The following is a 708-nucleotide window of genomic DNA, read 5'->3' on the forward strand; positions in this document are numbered from 1 at the left end:
TCGGCTGGCTGGAGTGCCTCTGTCCTGCGGCATGTTGCGGGGGCCAGGGGGTGGCATGGGCAGGGGTCTGGATCTGGCATGTGGCTTTTTTGGAGCCCTGGGACCTGGGTGGGCTGGGGTCATTGTATCCATTATGTCTTGCTGTGTAACAAATCAGCCCACCCCAAAACTTAATAACTTGAAAACAGCAAACATTTATCATCCTCGGGTTTCTGAGGATCAGGAATTTGGGAGCAGGTTAGCTGGGTGGTACTGGCCTGAGGTCAGTCATGAGGGTGCAGTCATCATGGATTTGACTGGGGTTGAAGGATCTACTTTTAAGGTGGCTCACTTGTGTGACTGTTGGCTGGAGGCCTCAGTTCCTTGCCACGTGGACCGCGCCATAGGGTGGCGGTGGCTTGAGAGTCTTCCAGACGTGGCAGCTGCTTCCCCCAGAGTGAGTGAGTGAGGGGAGAGAGCAAGGAGGAAGCCACTCAGTCTTTATGTCCTAATCTCGACCATTGTACACCGTTGCTTCTGCCACACTCTTCATTAGAGGAGGGTCATTAAGCCCAGCATACACTCAAGGAGGGGAATCAAGGGGAATCTACTTTGTGAAGGGGAAAGAATATGAATATTGGGGTGTATTTTTAAACCCGTACAGGCAGTGGTGGGTGTTGGGAGTTAACCAGCTTTCTCTTGGCTCCCTGAGATAGGCTTGAGGGTGGG

Source organism: Mesoplodon bidens (genome assembly GCF_964165515.1).
Source record: "Mesoplodon bidens genome assembly, chromosome: 18".
NCBI classification, from domain to species: domain Eukaryota; kingdom Metazoa; phylum Chordata; class Mammalia; order Artiodactyla; family Ziphiidae; genus Mesoplodon; species Mesoplodon bidens.